Raw genomic sequence first — 23,404 nt, forward strand, 5'->3', positions numbered from 1 at the left:
TGGGGAAGAAGCTGTACCTTCTAGAAGCACCAGGCTCTACCTGGTTCCTCCTAGAGCTACTTGACCTGACGTCCATCCACCCACAACTTCCACACCAACCTTAACCTCACAGAGAATAAATGTTGAGTAGTAGCTTTGGCCAGACCCTCCAGCGCCTGAGGTTAAGTCCCATTTGCTGTTACACTGGCTCTTATTTCTCCAGACTCGACCCACAGACCACTGAGGTAAAATATGTTTCCCAGAATTTTTGTGTAATGGGGATCTTGTCTTTCCAAACTTCTCTAGTGTTACAGTTACTTGAGAATTTGCTCTTGACAGGACCTTATGTCCCAACCCAGTGCCAGCCTGGCTGCTGGGGCCTGCTCCTTAGGACAGAACTCCCTACAAGTGCTTCTCTCCACACAACACCTGCTCTGTTTGCTCCCAACCTTTTCTAGAGCAGTTAAAGGGGGAGTGAGCATCTATAGGCAGGTCCAATCGTCCATACCCATCCACAAGCCTACTCTAGTCCCCTGAAGAAAACTGGATCATGCCCAGCTTTGCCCTATTGTGACAGTAAAAATGCTGAAAAGTCCATCTGAATATATACCCTTTCAGTTCTAAGATACACATATCAGGGAACATACACTGAAATCTACTTTTAAGTGTAATCACCCTGAAGAGGATCAAATAGAGGTGATGCTATGAAGAAACAAACACCTTACTTTCAAAAGTTTTTGTCTTCAAGTTTCCCACACATAAAATTCTAACCACTTATGGGTAGTCATCATTTCAATGAATTGTGTCAAACGAAAAGGGAAAAAGAAAGGTACATTCACCATGAGGCTAATTTATGGTCTCACTAAATCCAGCAGACTGAAGGATTTCATTTAGTCTATCATGAATTCTTAGACCAAAGCAATTCTATTAAAAGCCCTCAAAGAAACACACACACACACACACACACACACACACACACACACACACACTTTCTCTCTCTCTCTCTCTCTCTCTCTCACACACACACCCACACACTCTCTCTCTCTCTTTCTCTCTCTCTCTCTCTCTCTCTCTCACACACACACACACACACACACACACACACACAACACCAGAACTTGAACTTGTCAGGTCAGCCAACAAAGCCTTTTCCTAAATATTATACCGGATGTCACATTTCCCACATTTTGAAAAGCTAACACCAAGGAGTTTGTCCCTCTAAATGGAGGGGGGTGGGGAGCAACAAAAATTAATTTTTTTAAATGAAATTCTTTTCCATAAACTAAAACAAGTATAATACTTTACAATTTCATATACATCACAGTCTTAAAACAATACTGGGTATCAGTTCAGCAAGACTGACATGACTGTATCCAGATTTGAAAATGTAGGCTCAGGGGGTGGCCTGGGTGGCTCAATTGGTTTAGTGTCTGACTCTTGATTTCAGCTCAGGTCATGATCTCACGGCTCATGAGTTCGAGCCCCATGCCGGGCTCTGTGCTGAAGATGTGGAGCCTGCTTGGGATCCTCTCTCTCTCTCTCGCTCTCGCTCTCGCTCTCTCCTTCCTTCTATCTCTCTCAAAAATAAATAAATAAAATTTATTTTAAAAAATGTAGGCTCAGAAAAATTACTAAAACATACACAGACACATCTAGTTCCTGAAGGACTGAGCCTCTCAAAACTCAATCTTGTGACTTCAAGTCCTGGTTCACCTTTCCACCAACTCTTAAGATGTGGCTCTCATCCTGATGGCTAAGAGAATGGCGTCCTCCAGACAATGAGATGAAGTTAGTCTATAGCATGCTGCTTCTCATTTTCCTTTTCAGATAGTTTCTCTTTACATTCTCTCACTGGCCCAATGTTAAATTCCACTGAGACACAGCAAAGGCAAAGGTTCTCCTTCAGAATTGCTTTTAGAATAAAAATATGAAGGAGGATAATCTGGGAGTTTCCAAAATGACTGTGTTAAACCTGAACCGTACCAGAATTCTGACAATTACACAATGTCCCAGGAAGAAAACCAGAGGAAACCACATGGCTTCAAACCAAAAAACAAAACAAAACAAAACAAAACAAAACAAAACAAAACAAAACAAAACAAAAAAACCCAAGAACAAAAAAACCAAATACTGAGAAAGACAGTGTTCTTAAAAATCTGAATTTTAAGCATTCAAAAATGTATCTAGAAGGTTCTTTCCCTGGCTGTTGGGGGCACTGGCCCTGCTGTTCAACAGCTCTGAATAGAATTGCTTTGGTCTAAGAGCTCAGAAACCCTTCAGACTTCTGGATTTACTGAGCCCATAAATAAGTCTCATGTTGCACTTTAATTTAAAGTATTCTTCCTTTCTTCATTTGCTTTTTGTCATTAGACTCTGAGTTCTTTAAGGCAGGCGTTCTGTCTTTCTACTTTTAAACTTTACTTGTACCCCAATGTTTATAGCAGCACTCTCAACAATAGCCAAATTATGGAAAGAGCCTAAATGTCCATCAACTGATGAGTGGATAAAGAAACTGCGGTTTATATACACAATGGAATACTACTTGGCAATGAGAAAGAATGAAATCTGGCCTTTTGTAGCAACATGGATGGAACTGGAGAGTGTTATGCTAAGTGAAGTAAGTCATACAGAGAAAGACAGATACCATATGTTTTCACTCCTATGTGGATCCTGAGAAACTTAGCAGAAGACCATGGGGGAGGGGAATGAAAAAAAAAAAAAAACTTAGAGAGGGAGGGAGGCAAACCATAAGAGACTCAAAAACTGAGAATAAACTGAGGGTTGATGGGAGGTGGGAGGGAGGGGAAAGTGGGTGATGGGCATTGAGGAGGGCACCTGTTGGGATGAGCACTGGGTGTTGTATGGAAACCAATTTGACAATAAATTTCATATTAAAATAAATAATTAAAAAAATAAAAAAAATTTAAAAATTATTTAAAAAAAGAAAAAGAAAATAAACTTTACGTCACCAACATTTAGCACAAGATCTTGCACATACTGACCTAAATGCAAAATAACCCTCCTCCTCTGATTCTTTAACATGTGCACACCCCCACATCAAACACACATATCCATTCTAAGGGAAAATGCAAAAACACCGCAGCTCACAGAACAAAGAATAAATATTCACGTAGACAACATGTAGGGGCGCCTGGGTGGCTCAGTCAGTTGAGTGTCCAACTCTTGGCTTTGGCTCAGATCATCATCTCACACTTTTGTGAGATCAAGCAGTGCGGAGCCTGTTTGGGATTCTCTCTCGCTCACTCTCTGCCCCTCCTCCACCCTCAAAATAAATAAAATTAAAAAAAAAAGAAAAGACACTATGTGAATACATAATAGACATAACATTGCTAAAGGGGAAGATTTTTTGTTTTCAAAAACTGTGGTGCCTCAAAATAAGCAATTGTAAGCTTTACAAGAAAAATAAGAGGGTGTATGCTAATTAACATAGTAACTTTTAAGGCCTAGAAATTCTGGCCATACCAAATATAAAAGAAACATCAAATCTGATTTAGACTTTGCTGTCACTTTAAGAGGACTATATCACAAAATTCAGAACAATCATTATTATTATTATTATTTTCTACAGTTATTATTTTTTTTTTAAGAGATACCAATAGAGAGATCAGTGACCTCAGGGAAAGAAACAATGTTCATGGCCAGGCTCTGCATAAGGATACCTGAAAGAGCACTGTGACCTGTTCTTATATAACCAATTACCCCACCCTAACCTAGTTCTCCGTCCTTAAAACAGACAGGAGGGTAACGCAAATGAGTCACTGCAGGACATCTGTAAAAACCTTGCCTGAAACTTGACTCAAGGAGACCAAATCCAGAACCAGGCAAGTAGAGATGCTTGGCATTATAAGGTGCTCACCTTGCCGAACAGCTACCTGACTCACCTGCAGCCAGCAAGTCCTGTTCTTTGAGCGCTCTGAACATGGTGAGCCACTTGGCCTGACCCACCTATACCCCACCTATACCGTAGGATTCCGATCTGATAAAACACAGCATCTCCACCTTTACATCAGATGGGGTAAGGTTCAGCTGCAAGGGATAGGAAACCCACAACTATGGATTAAACCAGGCAGAAATTTGTCCCTTCCAGCATTGCAATTTTGCTCCAGGAAATCCTTGGGATCCAGGCTAGCTTCCGACTCAACACTCTACCACCTCTAAGGTGCAGCCCTTACCCCTGTGGTTAAGATGGTGGCATCCAGACAGGAAGATGGAGAAACAGCTTGAAGAAGAGACATAGGGCTGTCTTTTAAAGAAGGTTCCTGAAATTGGCACTTACTTCACAATAGCCAGATATCGGTCCCTTGGTCATATGGGCTGTGAGGGAGCCTCTGTTCTGGGAGTGTATGCCTGGTTAAAATCAAGGACCCTGTCACCATGAAAGAAGTGAAGAACAGATACTGGGAGCAAACAATTTCTGCCACGGGCACAGCATTCTACAAGTCCACAACTCTACAATTCTATAAGACATTATGATTAATGTCATAAACGAAGCTGTTGCAATAATCAACAATGCACGTGGCTAAAAATTAACTCCTTGCTTGAAAGGTGCCTTGATTCTCCTAACTCTGGTTTAATAAATCCAAGCCATTTTAAACTCTTGATATATGATATTCCTTTGAGAGCACTCTCCAATCATTATTATAATGAATTTCCTTTCTCAAACACCACTGGTGAGCAACAGAATTTAGGGTTGGAAATACCACCAATTAAATGACTTCCTATTCATTTGACAAAAGGCAAAGGCTTCTCTGTTTACAGTTCAATCCTTTTATCATACAATAGTATAATACTATATTTGGGAATAAAGGATTTTTTTTTTAATCAGGGTTTTTTTTTTTTTTTGAACTTTATTATTATTTTGTAAGCAGGCTCCATGTCCCATGTGCATGTGCAAGCTGGAGAGGGGCACAGAGTGAGAGGGAGGCAGAGAATTGAAGCAGGCTCCAAGCTCCAAGCTGTCAGCACTGAGCCTGATGTGAGGCTCGAAATGCGAAATCATGACCTGAGCCGAAGTCGGACACTTCATCGACTGAGTCACCCAGGAGTGCCACTCCCCAAGAGTTTCATATTTAAAAGGCATTGCTTTTGTGAGGGACAAAACACAGTTATTCTCAGAAATGAAGCACTCCCCAGTATTTCAGTACAGTGAATACCTATCAGTATAGTGAGTACAAATTCTCCAACCATATCTGTATAAATTTCCAAGAAGTGATGAGACAAAAAAAAAAAAAAAATCTTCTTACAGTAAATTCTTTCAAATGACTTGGGAAAAAAAAAAAAAACCTAGTACAAAATGGTATGCAGATAATTTGGGTAACGTAATTCTAGGAGAATGAGTCAGAGGCATCATCACTCTCCTAACCTTGACCCTGAATTTGGTTTAAAACTTCTATACATTTTTAGTGCCATGTGAGAACAGATGATGCTGTAACACAGGAAAATGGCAACATTTAAAATTCATAGTAGCACAAAACCATTACTTTTCCCACCGGATCCCTTGAACTTTAATAATGTCTGACCTGGTTGGCCAATAAGTTCTAAAAGCAGACAGAGGAAAATTGCCAATATTAGACCCTGCTGGAATGATTTTTCATTTAGAAACATTTTATAAGTTCTCTTAAAAACAGGTCACCAATTCTAGAGACATAATTTTCTTGAGGGGGTGGCCTTGGAAGACAGCAGGTACCCCCGTATATGCAAAGCAGAATCAGCTGAAAACCAGACTTCGTATGTTCTTATTATCCACACACACAGTCAAAATAAATATGTCCCCACTCCCCCATACCCTCACACACCGTTACATATGCGCCAAGCCAAATCAAAGAAAGTGTGGCAAAAGGAGACATCAAAGAAAGTTATTCATTTATTTCCCAGGATAAATGGCACAAAAGCCAGCATCTCATTAACTGTCCAAAGGAGACAATATACCATACAACTGAGGCTGGATACAGAGACTGGTAATCACACATTTATAATTTTCGCATTACACAAATGAAAAGATTTATAAAGGCACAATTTAAGAGTCTACCTTGCTTAAGTCACTTAAAAGAAGCAAAGTGACAAGAGGGGCAAGCAATTAGCTGCTTCTCCACAACACCGCAATTCCACGTGGCTTTCTACATGCCCCCTTGCTTTAGTCAAATATCACTTCAACACGCAATTATCCCTGCGCTTTGATGCCGTTGTCATCTGTTTTGTTTTTAATGCAAATACCTTCTTACTGGCTGAAAATTTCCCATATTATGGTTTGTGAACTGTTGCGTAAATGTTGCTTATAAATGCCTTTAGCAACACGTTCACTCTTTCAGAGCCCCGAGAGGCTAGTCAGCCAGAGGGGCTCTTGAGCGCACACCCAACTCTGAACGGCCAGCGAGCTGGTGCGGTCACAGACAGAGCTGTACAAGGGGTAACCTCTCGTGCAATTTCTTTCCTGGAGGCTGTCAAAAGTTTCCTTTCACAGCTTTACAAACACACCAGCCTCCAGATTGGCAGGACATCACCTTGGCACTACACTTCTTTTAAAAGCTTTTACACAGCCCACATTTATCTTCACAGGATCCCTGTGTGAAAAAAGGCAGGGATGCTTGCTACCCATGCGGACAAAGTGGAGCTCCAGCAGAGTAAGTGACTTGCCCAGGGCTATGCCGTCAAGACGGCTGCAAACGTGGTTTTGGAAGCCAGACCTCCTGTCAGGTATGGATGTGGAGTCCTGGCTCTTGTGGACCAGGAGAGGCAACGGACTTTTCCCAATGCTCTCCTAAAAGAACACATTTCATAAATCATACCTGATTAATTACATTGTAAAAACAATGGAACTCACTTCAAGTTGTTTTTTTTTTTCATTTCAAGTAGATAGGGCCCTGATTCTTTACAACTATGTAGTTATTGAAAAGTTCATAGTTGCATTGATTTGCACAATTTTTTTATTTTTAGCATTTTATTTATATAGCTGATATGATTCTCACCTAATTTAGATGATGTGATCCCATATATATATTCATAATTTTAAAAACAAAATATTAAAATGTCTGACCAGAGATTGACAATTTTTTTCTATTTAATATATTATCTGAAGGAAAACAACTTCACCAAAACAGTATGAGTATCAAACGAAAAGAACTTCATGACAAAGCATGAATCGTCCTTATAGGAAAGTTACAGATATTTCTATGTTGACTTTCTACTTTCTTACTGCTTGAAGTAAGATCCTTTTAAAAGAATAACTCAAGGACATCATCAAGAAAGTAAAAAGAAAACCAACAGACCAGGACAAAATACTTGCAAATCATATCTCTGGTAAGGGATGTGTATCCAAAATATGTAAAGTACACTTACGACTCAATAATAATAAAAAGACAACATAAATGAGTAAAGAATGTGAGATATGTCTCCAAAGAAGATACACAAGTGTTGGCAAGGACGCTAAGAAATTGGAAGCTCACACATTGCTAATAGGAATATAGATGCAGCATCTTGTAAAACACTTTGACAGATTCTCAAAATGTTAGGCCATCTTACTCAGATATTCTGTGCCTAGGTATCTACCAAGTAGAAATAAAAGCATATGTTGACACAAAACTTTCACACAAATGTTCATAGAAGCGTTCATAAGAGCCAAAAAGTGGAAACTATCAAATATCTACAAGCTCATGAGGAACAGATAAATAAAATGTGGTACAGTCATACAATGTGTTATTCAACAATAAAAAAATTCCACAACACAAATGAACCTTAAAAAAATCATGTTAAGTCAAAGAAGTCAGTCATATTGTATGACACAACTTAAATAAAATCTTCAGATAGGAAAATCCTTTTAGAGAGATTACAGATTAGTGGTTTGCATAGGGCTGGTGGGAGCAGGAATGTGAATGGAGAGAGACTGCTAATGGGTATTTGGTTTCTTTTGGGGTTGATGAAATGTTTAGGAATTAAGATAAACCTCATGAATATGCTAACATTAGTAATTTTTAAAGACTGATTCATACACTTTAAAAGGGTGCTATGGAAGGTGAATTATATCTCAATGAGAAAAATCCCAATTAAGAAATTAATATTTATACAATATGTAATGATTTAATTTCAAATTAGAAAGAAAGGAAGAAAAAAGAGAAAAGAAATCTAGATCCATCTCAAAGAAGTTGGTCATAATCATGGGCTCCCATCTCCTAGAAGGACTAGGCAGGCCCTGGATGGAATGTAGTCAGATACATATTAGGTCACATGAAGGAAAGTGTCTGATTTTACATATCCTACAGAAATCTTGTAAGCAAAGCATGTTCTTTAAAAACTATTGATTTTTTTCCACAGCTTATTTTAAATACTGTAAGACTATGTCCTCAAATTCTTCTATGAACTACATGATTAATGTTCTTCATGTTTCATTTCCCTGAAACACCAAATAAGACGATAATATTTCCATTGAACACAATCCTTGTCCTCAAACTATCCTCATTTGGAGATGCCACTTCCCACCCAATGACAATCTGATCAGGTAACAGAAGCAATGGAAATGTGTCAAAGATCCTTCCAGTGCTTTTTCAATGGGTACCAACCACTATTACACCTCCTGTTCACAGATTTGCAGATGCCTATAATTTTAACAACGTAGTTTATCAACCTATTGAATACAGGGACCAAGAAAACACCTGTTGTCACAATTACCACTGATTAACCCAGAAAATGCTACCAAAATGGCAGGAGAGAATTAAGAAATCACTCCTATTGCTTTAAACTCAAACTCCAAGTCTCTCTGTGACTTCCAACCTATTTGGGTTAATCCTTAGACAGGTGGCAACCTTACTTAGAGTAAATTAACCATCCCCTAATTATACAAAAAGAGCTTGCAGGTAATTGACAGGAACATAGCTAAATATGATTATGCCTGTTGGGAATATAAAATCTACAAATAACCCTCAGAGGCTAAGGAAATAGTGACTTCTATAAACAGAGATCTTAACAGAAAATGTTTTAAAATAAAGTGTAGGTATATAATCTACTAAGGAATTAAAACAGGCATTCTAAGCAGGTAAATACAGAGATACTATGAGAGGGAATTAGATTAACCAAGACTGGTTTCACTTAGAAGTTTTTTAACCTTAATCCTGTATGGCTTATTTTTAGACGATTTTCCAACCAGATAATAAAAAGCAATTTCATCTAAGTGCTGCAGTCACAGGGTTTACTGCATGAGCCCATGCCCTATTTCCACACCTCCTCATGGGGGAGTGGGTACCTTTATCATCTGTTCATTCTTTGGGAAGCACGCTATGCTTTCCTCCATAGGCGTACCGAGTCCCCTGGATAAAATCCAAACTTCTCTTCCCTATTCTCACCAACCTCAAAAAAGTCAACTTCACAGAAATGTAGCAGTCAGACTTTCTGTCTTCTTTAGAAGCCAAAAAGTGCATTGGTATATTTTCCATAAAAAAACCCAGAAATGACATAACACCAGTATCTCTAAAATAATGTAATCAAAGCCTTTGAAATACCCATGCTCAAATAAGATGCAATTACATTATAGAGAATACATGATAGGTAAAACATTAGTATTCTATATATTTATATGTAAAATATATGTAACACTGCACAATGTGCAATATGCCTCGGAAAAACCAGCATCAAGGTTATCACTGTGACTTCCTATCAGCAGAGAGGAGGCGGATGGAATTCTGGAACATGGGTAAGATAACACTCATGTCAAAAAAAAAAAAAAAAAAGTCCTTGTCCTCAAGCAAGCTAATGAAGCAAGTGATAAGCTAGGGTCAAATTCCCACTTCTACAATCAAAACTTATCACAGGAGCCCTTGAAAAGGGAGTGCATCTGTCATATGTTAATGACTTCAAGCCGTTCACTGAACTTCTAGGTGTATAGGAAAACTTAAAAGCACTTCACAACTCCTTGTGGGTATAATTAGCCTGTTGCAATTGTTGGCAATTCTCATCCTGGGACTTTAAAAGGTCACTCTACTCTTTAAGATACCAAATTTGGAGTCACTCTCCCTTCTGGACAGATTAAGCACACCCTACAATTAGTATGCAGCTGCACCTGTTGCAAAGCTTCTTTCTTCAGTGATGTAAATGGGGACAGTCAACAACATTCTACATTCTTGAGGGATTATTAGACCTTGGAAACCAAGCAGTGAACGAATCTGGTGTCTGTTGTTGAGGTGATGAATGGTGGTCACACCCTGACCACACGCAGAAGCCATGATCTTTATTCTTTATAGACAATCCCAGCTAGCACAGGCCCCACATTGACTTGACCCTCCCAATCTCGTAAGCAGTTAACGTGCAATCTGCTATTTAACAGAACTATGTTGTTCATGATGTAGTTGAGTTTCTACACAGAACATAACAGAGAACCCTCCCAATTTTTTTTTTTAAAGTCCAACTAACTAATAGAGCATCACTGATCTATCTCAACTTTATTAAATCATGGTGAAAGAAAAATGCTGCAGGTCACATAAGGAGGAGAATCTATTTAATAAAGTTTGTGGCTCAAAGCTGCAAATTCTCCTTTAATTGATTAATCCTTTACAAAAATGTTCTACGCATTTCATAAATTGTCATTGATAGTAATTTCACTGCTATAATACAAAATAACAGTACAGATATTTGAAGGATACAGCTTTTAATGGAAATATATTTTGAAAAGAGACATTAATTTAAAAAACACATTCATAAAGTTGTGACAAAATACAATATAACTGTTAGTAAACAGTCCTTGAGGGAAGTATTAAACATAAAGCCATAAATTACCTTCTTCCTTCCTCCCTCCTTCCTTGCTTCTTTCCTTTCTTTCTTAATGAAAGAGAAGTACAGAGGACAGTGCTCTAAAGCCCCCTTATTTTCTAAGCCACATAAATCACTGATATTCTCCACTAAATCAGAAAAAAATGATTCTTTGCTAGCCAATACATGTGACCATGTAAACAAATATAAAGCCTTCTTAAATTAGGGATACGTTGTGTTTCATAAATACATTAGGCAAAGCTGCTTATTATCACCAGACCATATAACATATCATCATATATACTCAAGTACTTTTCTCCCAAGTATAATTTATTTTCAAAGCATAATTGGAAGTTTACAAAATGGGGAAAAAACTTTTTTTTTTCAAAACAGTTTTACTACATTATTGTTAAGCAGGTAGACTTTCTTCTGTGCCTTAAATTATGTGTACAAATACTTGCAAAGGCTGACTGAAATAATAATATAAAAATTAAAGCAGTGAAACTATTTCAGAATTAACATTCCCACTCAAATAAAGCTAGCAGGATTTGAATACATTCCTACCGTTCTCCTCCAAAAAATATTTTTGCCTGATATTTACTTTACAATAAATATATTTCTTAGTGAAAATATTTCCCAAAGGGAACTACATATGTGTATCTATATCTGTACACTTATATATATATACTATATATATATATATGTATAGTATATATATATATATATACACACTTACACATATATACTTTTATATATATCTTTTAAAAGTCATTGCACTAAATTATGGAATTGCCAATTGTTTTAGTTTTGTTGTTGGGCCTATATCGTAATCAAGTTTAGAAAACTATAAATTATATTTAAATTTATTATTTACAAGCAATTAATTATAAAAAACAGCCAGGTGGCTTTCATTACATAAATTACTGTTAATGACAGAGACCTCATGCTGCTACTGTATTTAGCATTTGCATGTGTCAAGTGCACAGAGCGCTGTGTAACTACCCACTTCAGGATGGAACTGATCACTGAAGCACAAGGTGGGCTGCCTAAGTTTAGCTCACCCCCTAACTAGTTGTATAAATCCCCCCAAATTCTCAAGGTTTTGACAATGTTTGCTACAGGAACCTGTAATAATGTTTTGCTGAAACAGCCTTAAAACCAGACACATAATTATTAAGCATCAAATAATGTTTAATGACACTTAACTAAAGTCAAAGTCCTGTCTCTATGATTTAAACATGACCAAAAAATGTTCAATCAATCCTCACCAAAACAAGTAAAGGATTTACTAATGTCTCACAAATGCAGCTTTTAAAATGAGGCTTGGTATGTTTCCTCCCACTGTGAAACCGTGCAAAAGGAACAGACAATAACTCTCTTTTCAGGGCTCCGACTCCCTGTTTTTAGCCTTTTATAAAAGTGTACAGTAGGTGTAATTCCCTTCCAAAGAGGATGAGGACTTTGACCTCCTTATTCAGAAGTAAAGCAGGGGTTTCAAAGATGTAACAGGAGAAAAGGACCTCTTACTGTTACTCTGAATTAAATGTAATCCTTGACAAATAAAAAGCCCATACCAAACACAAAGAGAAAATAAAAGTAAAAGAAAAATTTCATCATATTTCAAACTCAAACTCAACCAGAGGCCTAAACAATCAATTCCATCCCCCGCCATCACTACCACTGGAGAAACGACGGTTTTGTTAAAATGTGTCTTAAGCTGTAGGATGAAAATCTGAATTACTACAGTCCCCTTTTCCTAAAGAAAAAGAAAATTTTTTTAATTAACTGAAGATCCCATATGAGCTACTTTTCTGGAATTCAAGGACTGGCTGGCTAGTTAACAGTCATTGAAACCCTTCACTTTTCCTCCTATCCTAAAAAGTCTCTGCCTTTTGGCAATTCTATCACTTACTAACAACCACCAGGGAAGTGGGTAATGGAAAGGACTGGGAGGAAACCTAAGTGTCTTTAGCTTCTTAGCAGTTAATCTACATTTGAAGAGCACAGAGAACAGGAGGATATAAAATAACGGCTAATGGTTTAAGGAAATGGAGTCTATACACTTGTTCAGTATGGGAATAAAGTAACAAGATGGACTTTTTCAGCGAGCAGACAAGAACTAATTCATTCCAATTATTTTTGGCCAAAATAATCATCCTGGAGAAGGAGTGAGGCTTGTACATGCATCATCAATGATGCTGTCCTTACTCAAAATAGAACGTATCTGTAGGTATCACTTTAGAACCACTTTACAAGTCACAAAAGCAAGCCAGCTTCATAGTCACAGCTCCTATCTTACCCAAACAAAGAGTGGCCACCGAGTCTAAAAACAGACATAACTCTCTAAGAGATGCTATAATAAATAGTTTATTCATGAAAAATAATTATGTTTCCAGACCTTGTGGTCACCTTGTAACACCTGCTCCCTTATTTACCAAACTTACTGATGTGTGCCTATCTCCAAATACCAGATCCATTCCCCAAGTCTGTCACTACTAAAGATATTTAAAAGACTGTGCTACATGCTTTAAAAATACCTGCGAACATGGAACCCCAAAAGTACTCTCGCTATCATTAGAGGACGTGTGTCCAGTGGGAAACAAAATTCATCCCAGAACTTTTTTTTTTTTTTAATGAGTCATTACTTGGTAGTTGTAATACATGAGAGGGAAGAGGGAAGTTCAGTGATATGTGGTCATTAAAGGAGCGAGGTGGAAGCCAAGAGACAGAGTGGCTAATAGCCTGGCAGGTGCTGGTGGACACTACCTGCTGAAACTCTGAACACTCAGAAGCATTCATGAGTACATATGGTTAAGAAAGAAATTCACACTCTGATTTCACATGCCTTTTTCTCTTATTATTACACAGTAAACTTCAACAATATAACAAGATCTTTCATGTTCTTCGAATCTAAACTAGGAACAACAGCTTTATCACCACAAATAGAAAATAAATGTGAGAGCTGTGTATCAATAACAGGCTGAGTGTTTTGGTGTATGATGTAAGCAAATGATTCAGTGATGCTGTGTTCAGGGCATGGTAATGATGAGTTTTCAGAGGGAAGTCTAGAAAAGCCAGTCTGCAGTGCTATTTTTGTGATGTTGGAGTTCTCTGCAATGGCTGAGCTCATTGGCACTGTGTACCAGGCAGGACATGAAGATTTTACTCAAAGGGTTATGACTTCTAGTCCCAGGGAAGGCCCCAAACCGAAGGCCCAATGGAGACTGTTAAGATGAAGCATCTTAACGTGAAGAGGAAGTTGAAGACTTTCTACTTTGGAAATGGCCATACTCTTTCAGACATAATGGCAGGTTGAGTAAATCAAAAGAGAGCCCTCCAGAAACAACATAGGCAGTTCATGGGGTGAATACCCTGTGGCTGCCCAATTGTAAATCCGCTAAAGTGAAAGTTCACTGGGGCTTAAAAATAAGGGGCAGATGACTTCAGTGGGTCCAATTTTGCAGAAAGTTCATGCCCGAAATCACAAAGGCACCTATTTCACATGATCTAGGTTTATAAGAATAGTCTTAGTCTCCATCTGAATTATGTGACCTACATGGCTCAGATTATGAGAAGAAAATGGGGAACAGGGGGGAAAAAAACCCGCCAAATCTCTGATTCTAAGTCAGCCTTGATTCCAGCCATGGCAGTTTCACACAAAGACCCCCTTTCAGTCCAAGTTACGCTATGCTGGGAGTACAACACTTCAACATGGTACCTAGCATCGACCCTAATGAAATCCCACTTGGTAAGGCCATTCCTACTCTAAAAGGGAAAGTACTCCTCACACCATGGAGTGTTAGTACTTCACCATAATTCACAGCTGAGTAACTGCTGAAAAGAACCTTTTGATCATTTATATCTGGGACATCAAAACATTGTAGCATTGCTTCCTAAAAATAACAGAAAGAAATTACTGTTGAACCACACATAGCAAATGACCATCTCTCAAGAATAAAAGTCAACAGCTGAGTTAGAATTAATTGAAATGGGGGGGGGGGGGGGGCGGGGGTTGTGCAGGGTGTAGGGGTGGGGGGAGACAAAAATAAAAATGGATCCAAAACTGTATCTACCAATGTCAATAGGCCAGAATTCTTCTGGGATCAAATTTCTTTCACCCAGTTTTACACCAAAGTTTTATAAACTATGAAAACTGTATGTAGACGGAAACCATAGCACAACTACCAGCTCTTTCGGCGTAAATGGCACCACAGTTAGCATCTTTTGCACGTGGCTGCAGATTTCCATACCACCACCAAAGTACTCAGTTAATATCCAAATTTCTACTAAACCAAGCCACAAACAAACCTTCTACTGAAAAGCTCTGTCTACCCTTCTATAATCTGTTACCTGGAAAAAAAAGCAGAAGGTCTCTCTAGCCACCTAATCACCATATCAATGACACATGCCACAAGAGAGAAGCACTAGTTTATTTGATTGATCATGGTAGATAAACTCCAAATAACAGAGAAATTAACAAATGCTTGACATTTGCTCAACATCCATTATTCTGACACTGCTTTCAGAATTTCAAAGCCTGGGAGTATGCTTAATCAACATTCATATTCCCTTGTGAGCTACAGGCACCATATTGCACCCCGCCTTCGTACTGATGAAAACTGCATATTGGCCATTTCCAAAATGTTCTGGGACTCCACACAGGGCCCCTTTTCTCTCTTGTTCCTGCTCTGCAGTTTTCTTTTAAACACTTCCAAGACAAAAGCATCTGCCAGTTTTTCTCTCTAGGGATGTATGCAAAATGAACTTAACAGTTTTAAGGCAGGAGTAACCCTCACATCTAAATTCATTCATAGGACAGAAAAGGGCCTAAGAGGCCTCTCCAGGGACAAAACCCTGCTGAAATTCTCCCCACACACAACAGTGGGAGCTTTATAAAATCTAAGTCCAGACAATTTCCAATTCAAATGCCCAACATAGCATGACCTTTGTCAGATCTCTGAGCCCAAGATGCACCCATGATTTTTTATTCCAACCAGCACAGACATTAGACAGGGCACTACTGCTAAGCAGGAGGTTCAATATTTGCATGCTCTTCTATTGTGAAAATGTAACAGTGACAGCACTGTGTCAAATTCTTTTCCCTCTAGAACTTTAACTCCATAGGAGAGGCATGGCTGACAGATGACTCCCCAACATCTGTGTTATGTACACTGCGCAGCTGAGGAGCCCGGATCACTGTCAGAACATCGCGGAGATGACCTGTGCCTTTCGTATGCCTTCTTCTTATCCCTGCCCACCCCGGCAAACATACATATAAATATCTACAACACAAATCGCACAATTTTTAACAAAATGTAAAAATGGCAAGACAGATTAACATAATTTATAGTCATTAAGCTGTTCACGTAGCAGCTCAACATATGTTGTATAAATGTCCTATACCGAATAATTTATCAGATCTGACACAGTGCACATCATATTGTTTTATTTAATACACTTACTAAAATTTCATGGATCAAACATCACTTCTGAAAGCACAGAGAAAGCACTAGAAAATATTTATTCATCTCCCGTGATTTATTTTGATTACCCTTACAGCTACATGATAAAGTGGAACTCACAAAATTACAAGGTTAAGGTTTACACTGCCGTTGCTTCATCTACTAAAATATAACAAATGGCTCCATGGCTGTGTTATATTTTACTTTCATTTAGTGTTAAGTAGTACACTAGGCTAAGCACTTAGCTGCCTACTGAATATTTTAATATTTTTAAATAGGACTTAAACATCCTGACCCAGAGAGTGGGAAACAATCTTAGGAAAGAACAGCAAGCCCTCTGTATGGTACTTGGCCGAATGGTGCCGGCCAAAATGAAGAAAACACACTTTGAGGTTATCTCTTCCTCAAAAGAGATCATACGAATCAGCACTGGCCTATATTAGAAAGTCGGTAGGAATTCACTGGCTGCACAAAGAACCACGTAGTAGGCCCTCAAGGAAGGAGGTGGAAGATAAAACATGGCTCCTAACCTCAAGGAAGTCACAATCCGTCAAACAGAAAGCAAAAGACAGGAATGTATATATTCCAATTGAACAGGTAAAACTAACTACAGTGGTCAAAGAAAAAAAAAATTCTTAGTGCATCCAAACCAATATTCAAAGGACAAAAAAAAAAAAAAAAAAAAAAAAAAAAAGGTGGAAGAAGGAACAGAAGAGAGAGGGGGAGATTTAGACATTGGCACTTAAGCCTCTTATTCATCAATTTTCCTTTAAAATGTTTCATCTGGAGACAGGTGTCCCGGACAAGGAAGATGAGATGAAAAAGAACATATAAAGATCAGAAATGGGAGATGAAAGCTTGAAGTAGAAAAGGCCAATATAGCTCTTCAAGAAAAACACGAATGTTTGTTGGCCTGATCATTTTTGAAAGAACCATTAAAAACTTTATCAGATCCACTGCCTTGGGAAAGAACACTAAGGGGGGGAAAAAAACCTGTTTCCATTTCCAATAAACTATTTGGCTTAAAATGCAGTAAAAATGAGATGAAGACAAGAAAAAGATCTCTCTCAGGAACTAAGTTTTGTTTTCCATTTGTGAGTGAGAATCGTCCCAAGAAATCTACAAAATAATAATCTTCCCACAAGGATTGCTCTCAGGTACCCACAGAACCGCCATCTGTTTCAAGGTGTAGACACTGTGGTCCAGAAGCAAGGCTTAAGCTTCTCAAAAACTTTGCCTTACCGTCATGTGACAGGAGACCTGACAGTCAATGAGATACTTCATGTGGAGCAGAAAACGACGAAGCCATATTACACTGTATTACGAGTCAGGCAGCAGAGTGACTTTAGATGAATAACAGGTTACTGTAAAAATACTGAAGGGTCTATCATGCTGCACCCTCAGAAAGGAAAGATAAAGACTATGAAGTCAAATAGAGTTCAGTATAAAAACAGTAAAGTTCCAATCTCCCGAAAGAAAAGAACTAATAATAGGAAAATAATCTTGCTCAGTTTAATGCATGATGATAATGGCACCTGAGAAATCATCGGTAAAGAACAATTTAACCCTTGCAGCTTTATGTCAGAGAGAATCCACTTTACCCATATTGAAGGGTTTATACAAAGATGAGCTGCAGTATTAATAGACAGCCTTTAGAATGGGGGTGGGGGAGTCATGCATCAAAAAAATTCAACAAGAGTTAATTGAGCGCATTGAAGAAAAGAACGACGGGTTTGAGTGTTGCAAATTCTTGCTGGGACCCCTATCATCACCATCACTCTGGCATTTTATTTCTAGACAAGGAATATATTTTACCTTTCTGAGATTATTTTCTGGTTACAAGCCAACCATTATGAACCTTTCAGTGAATCACTGAATAGGGCACTTAAAGGGATAAACAATTATAAAAATAACTCTGTCACAAGTGCATACATTTTATTTTATTTAGTGATGTAATAAGCTTAAGGGCATATATCAGGTCCAAAATGGTCTTAGTCATTAATTTAAGCAATAAATCATAGGTCTTGCCAACAATGACGGCAAACAGATGCTAACAAGGAAATGTATTATTTAATATTGCCATGTGTTATAAAAATGTAAGTGTGTTTAAGACATGTCTTAAATTTTTATAATAATATGCATTTAATACATTACTGTTTTGACACATGCAGGAATCAGATTTATAGGTCCCATTCCGTAGCTTCTTCTTCTGTGAACATGAGAGCATATTCTAGATTTTTTTTTTAAACAAGAGGGGAAACCCTTAAAGTGCATGCTTGCAACAATATCTAATTGGTTGTCTTGCTGTTTTGTAGTAAATAATGTCAACACTGAAACTCATTAAAAAAGAATGAATCTACACACTTCGCCAGAATATAAAAATAGAACATTTCAAAATTACAATTTTTAAAGAAACATTATAGCGTAAGAAGTGTAAGAGCACTCTTTAATCAAGTTGGCAACTATTTTTTCCATCATTGTGAGCTGTTCTGCCTGACACCAGACTAAAATATACCAACCTGACTAATGAGTAAAGTTCAACGTTAAAAAATGTGGAAGCAACTAGGTAAGAAAAATCCTACTTTGTATCTTCATGCAAAAATCCTTAGAAACAGTATCTCAAAATACAAGCTAATCTAAAATTGAGTCTCTCTATCCAAATGATGCCAAACTGTAATATTCCCCTTCTAACATTTCCTTTGTGATCAGAAGGCTCACATCTCTTACCAGCAGGTTCAACCCTCCTAGGGAAAGGGCTTGTGAGAGGAGGGAATTAGGGCTTAAGGAACAAATCAAAAGCCACTCTAAAAATAAATAAATAAATAAATGAATAAATGAATAAATAAATAAATAAATAAATAAATAAATAATAAAAAAAAAACACAGCTTTTTACATCAACAAGACGCCAACTCCGCTAAAAGCATTTTTTTTGTTTGCACATTATTTTGTCTGAATGTCCTTTTCAATCAACCCTGCCAACTGCCGGCATGGTCTTCCCCCTTTCTTATGTAGGCAAGAGTCCATGCTTTAGAACACTTGAAGAAGCGGTGCTTGGAGTATGGAAACTAAATTTTCTTCATTAAATCTACTGAAGCAGATATTAAAAATGCATTTAATATACTGGCGATGGTCGGTGGGCACCGCTGACTGTGACAGGCCGGTTACTGATGATGTGCCGTCAGACGGCCTTCTCAGCAGGCGCCTGGGTCTCAGGCTGCTGAAGGACAGCAATATCTTCCCTTGTGTGTAAGCTCTATTCATCTCCCAAGTATTTACTAAATCACAGGCCTCTGCACACATAGCCCACGTTTGAGCGTATGCTAACAAATGATGGATGGCCTCGTCAATTCATTATGTCCTGAAAGCATGGTTTCCTGCCATTCCAATCATCAAACCTCAGTGCTTCAGAGCTGATCAGTCCCGGGGAATATATTTTGCAGGCTCGATTAAAAGAGTAGAAGAAGTTCTTTACATTAGAGTCTCTGACACTCTCCCCCAACTGTTTGCTGCTTCTACCGATTATTTGGGCAGAATATTCACTAAGTATTCAGACAGTATAACACTGACAGGTTTTTTTTTCTGATATTTGCTAAGGTGTGACTTACCTATGACAAAACGGTTGAGGTATTTAATAGTGAAATTAGTGTCCTAAAACAATTTTCCTTTTATGTACAGCACAAAAAAACCTGAAAAGTATTTTATATCATATAATATTCTAATGTAAATGCATTAATGGATGCATTTCAAAGGAACTTGAAAGGGAATAACCAGTCTCTAAATCATCTAAACCTTTTGAGACAATAATTCATGAGAGTTCTCTTAATTATAATCTAGATAAAGGTACAAACTACTTAAAAATTCTTCCGACAGTTCCAAAGTTAAGATAACAAGAGTTCAACTTGTCAAAGAAAGAAACCTCTTAAAAGAAGATATATTTTCATTTCCAGGGTTTTATATGTCAGTTGTCTTTCCTTTAAGCCATAAGAACATTTTTATTTTTAGCTACAGCTTATCTATGGAACAGAAAACAACAGCACACTCATACCTTTCACTCAGAAACAGTAAACTTTATAAATAAACAGACAAACTTACCACAACTAAACAGACAGCTGAGCCTTGAGGAGTTGGGTAGTGTTCAACAGCTAAACAATTTGCTATTAATAAGCTCCTGAAAATACTAAAAATTAAAAATTAAAAAAAAAAAATGCCATACTCCCATTTAGCCAATAGCTAGGTAGGCTGTGAAGTACCTACAATCAGCATAAGCTCTGCTGTTGACCTCGACCTTGACCTCAAGATTAAGCTCACTTTTATTGCGCACAAAGGTCACCTGTATTAGGTCAAAATTCAAAGTCCCTTGTCAGAAAAGGTTGATATATTCCAACCTTTCCTTCTCCATGCATCAAATTTTTCATGGTAAAGTCATATTCAGCAGACAGTATATTCAGCAATTTATTGTACCGTTGTACTACAGTGCAGAATACAATTGTCCAAAAAGCTATAACATGAATAAAATATTTTTTGTGCCAATGTACCAGATCTAGACTCCTCACATACTCTTAACAGACAAAATAAAACTAACCAAGTCTTGTTTTCACACTCCACAAGAGTTATAAGGCATTAGCCTCAAAATATAATCCATAGTATAATTATGACTTTTTGATTATCTTCAGCTACAGGCACTATTTTTCAGAATGTCATTCAAATTTTTAAGTATTATTATTTTTTTAAAACACAGTGATCTCTAAACAGTTTTAATATCTTTATTCCAATCTGACCTGAGTAGCTTAAGTGAATTTTGAAGTAGGTCTAAACCTAAAGCCTCTCTTATAACTTAGAACCTAAAAGATATGCTCTATAATAAACAGAATAGGAAAAGAAGAGGAAGAATTACTATCTTGCCCGACTCATTATTATTGCAACGATATGATCAGCAGAACTGCACAAATAAGATAAATTAAGCAAATTCTTTGTAGGCAGCATTCCAGAATACATTCTAATTAATAATAACCAAGGCCTTAAAGGGACAATAAATCTATTTTCTTTAAAAAGTTCATGCAGTTTCTTTGTGTTTACCACACTCTTTTTATAATCCGTATTAGCAGCATGAACAGATTTTAAGACTGTTTAGAAAACACTCATTCTTCAAATTTATTAACGTCTACCTTAAATGCTAAAATTGGTGTTCACATTCATGCTGTGACCTGGGGCATCCCACAAAACCTCCATGCCCTGGAAGGCTTACACCTGAACTCCATCATTCCTGGACTCAAGTTACTTCCTGGTGACAGAACCCTGCCTCCCAAACTGGTATTCATCCTAATATCCTTCATAAATTCATAAACACCTTGCTATCAAGGTGAGGCAGAAATGTAAGAGATTCCAGAATTGGGGAGGTTATACTGAGACGTTATCAGACAAGAAAACACTTAAAAATTCTCAGATTTTAACATTCTCACTTATTCTGGGAGGAAGGGGAATGAATCAACCTCAACTTACATATCCTCATTTATCATCCCGAAAAATATCACATCTTGGTTACCAGTATCATTTAAGGACTTTAGTGTAACTTACTAAAAGCAGGTTTCCTGTTATCCTGAGGGTAAATGAAAAACACTTTGGAAACCTAGAAAATAAAAGGGCTGGCTTCAGGCAAAATTTTTTTCAGTTCTGATGTCCTGAGTCTAATTATTATAAGCATAAATTCCATTGGAATGAGCATCCTTAGCTCAATAATGGTAACAATAACAGCAGCAGCAAAAATTTATTCAGTGCAGTATTAGGAACTATGTTACTCATTTTATATTTACTATCTCATGTTTGTAACAATCCTGTTTTACAAATAAGGCACAAAAAGGTGAAGAAAGTTCCCCAAGGTCACCCAGAAAGTAAGTCACGAAGCCAGAATTCATATGTCTATTTTCAGAACCAAGTTCTTTAAGCCAATTTATAAAACTGCCTTTACAACAAGAAACTGAACCACCTCCTGGAGTTCCCAATAATGGGTTCGCCTCCTATCGATTTATAAAATAATTAACCATAATCAGAGAAAGCTAATAAACCACCCAAGGTCAAGCACAGGCTATGACCACTCTGCCAAACTCAATACCATTTGGCCAGCCCACTCATAAGGGCCTATCCCCACACAGAATTTCCCCTGTCATTCTAAAATGCACATGTTCTTGCCTGATGTTATTAATTCTATTATCCATTTGTTTTAGCTGTACACGGTCCTATTATTTTACTACTGATACCTTCAAAGTAGGAAACAAACACATGTGAAAATGTGATAATTGAGATTTTGTAAAGTGATGCAAAATCCAATTATAATCAACTGGGTATCTTTCCATTGTTTTCCATTATAATTATAGAGATGCTTTATTTTTTTTATACTGGAGTAACTGCCAATTGAAAATGTAACAACTAAGCTTGAAGTTTCTCAAAAAAATAACTTCTGACATGATAAACCCTCAGGCATACCACTGGAGCATTTCCAAATTCTTACAGAGGACAAAGAATCACTCTAATATCCCTACATTTAGCTAATTAACCTATTTTGAAAGGGATAAATTTTCCTTAACTGAGACATACATATATGACTTTTTTTTTTTCTTTTTTAACCATGCAGCATTTTCTTTAGGTGAGTTCAATGGTATGTGCATTATACTATGTATCATAATACAAACAATATAGTAGGTATAGTTAAGACTTGGAATTCTAGTTCCCACACTAACTATGGTGGGGAAAAAATACATGTATCCTTTCTTTGAACAAAAAAAGGAGGGGAACCTGGGCGGCTCGGTCGGTTGAGCAGCTGACTTCAGCTCAAGTCATGATCTCACAGTTCGTGCCTTAGAGCCCCGCGTCAGGCTCTGTGCTCACAGGTCAGAGCCTGGAGCCTGCTTCAGATTCTGTGTCTCGCTCTCTCTCTCCCCCCAACTGACCCACTCGCATACTGTCTCTGTCTCTCTCAAAAATAAACAAAAGTTAAAAAAAACTTTTTAAAAAAAAAGGAGGGGGGAGAGACCAACGAAACATACATGTATGTATTTTAAGCCCTTATTAGGAAAAAAGCTATAAGGGAAAAAAAAAAAAAAAAACAAACGCACAGAATAAGCTAGGTTAAAAAAAAATTCTGGAAAAGACATGCACCAGGATCATAATGCACAATGCAAAAGTCTCAAATTGGTGATGGTAGGCAGTCGTATGG

The 23,404-nt window shown here is 37.5% G+C and overlaps 1 protein-coding gene across 6 annotated transcripts in view; it reads right to left on the reverse strand.

The window, feature by feature from the left end:
• CDIN1 (CDAN1 interacting nuclease 1) overlaps positions 1 to 23,404 on the reverse strand; it is a 273,955-nt gene that overhangs the window by 239,167 nt on the left and 11,384 nt on the right. The gene's annotated exons all lie outside the window — the stretch shown is intronic.

This window comes from Panthera pardus, unplaced genomic scaffold (assembly GCF_024362965.1).
Source record: "Panthera pardus isolate Hobbes unplaced genomic scaffold, ASM2436296v1 HiC_scaffold_24, whole genome shotgun sequence".
Classification (NCBI taxonomy): Eukaryota; Metazoa; Chordata; class Mammalia; order Carnivora; family Felidae; genus Panthera; species Panthera pardus.